This window comes from Chrysochloris asiatica, unplaced genomic scaffold (genome assembly GCF_000296735.1).
Source record: "Chrysochloris asiatica unplaced genomic scaffold, ChrAsi1.0 scaffold00017, whole genome shotgun sequence".
Classification (NCBI taxonomy): Eukaryota; Metazoa; Chordata; class Mammalia; order Afrosoricida; family Chrysochloridae; genus Chrysochloris; species Chrysochloris asiatica.
In genome coordinates, this window is record NW_006408535.1 from 3657458 (window position 1) to 3658550 (window position 1093).

Consider the following 1093-nt stretch of genomic DNA (forward strand, 5'->3'; position numbering starts at 1 on the left):
ATATTCAGCCTGAATTTAGAGATCATCTCAAGAACAGATCTGATGTATTAGACACTAATATTTGAAGAACTGTGGTATGACATTAAGAACATTATACAGAAAGACAACAATAGGTCAATAAGAAAAATGAAAGAAAGAAAAGACTGAAATGGATGTCAAAAGAGACTATGAAATTACTCTCCAGCACAGAGATGCTAAAGTAAATGCAAGAGATGAGGAGGTAAAAGAGTTGAGCAGAAAATTTCAAAGGGCAGTTCAAAAAGACAAAGGTAAGTATTATAATGAAATATGCAAAGGGTTGGAGTTAGAAAACCAAAAGGGAAGAATGCTTTTAGATTTTTTCAAGCTAAAAGAACTGACGAAAAAATCCAAGCCTCATCATTTACTGTTGAAGGATTCTATGAGCAAAATATTAAATGATGCAGAAAGCATCAAAAGAAGATGAAAGGAATACATAGAGCAGCTGTACCAAAAATAAAGGATTGAAGTTCAAACATTTCAAGAGGTAGCATATAATCAAGAGTCAGTGATACTGAAGGAAGAAGTGCATGATATAGTGAAGGTATTGACAAAAAATGAGGATCTGGAATTTGATGTAGTACAAATTGAAATCTTTCAACAAACTGACACAGCACTGGAAGCATTCATTCATTTATGCCAAGAAATTTGGAAGTGAGCTACATAGCCAAATGAATGGAAGGATTCCATATCCACATACATTTCAAAGAGCAATGACTCAGTGGAACATGGAAATCATTAGACAATTTCATTGAAATTACATGCAAGTAAATTTTTCTAAAGGTAATTTAAAACTGTTGCAGTACTACATTGACAGAGAACTGCCAGAAGTTCAAGTTGAATTCAGACAAGTATGTGTATGTTGTTGTTGTTGTTGTGCGACCCTGCACAGGGTTTCCGAGGCTGTAAATCTTTACGGGAGCAGAACGCCTCATCTTTCTCCCACGGAACTGCTAGTAGTTTCGAACTGCTGACCTTGAGGTTAGCTGCCCGATTCGTAACCACTACGCTACCAGAGCTCCTTAAGTATGTGTATGTTGTTGTTAAGTGCCGTGGAGTCGCTTCCGACTCATAG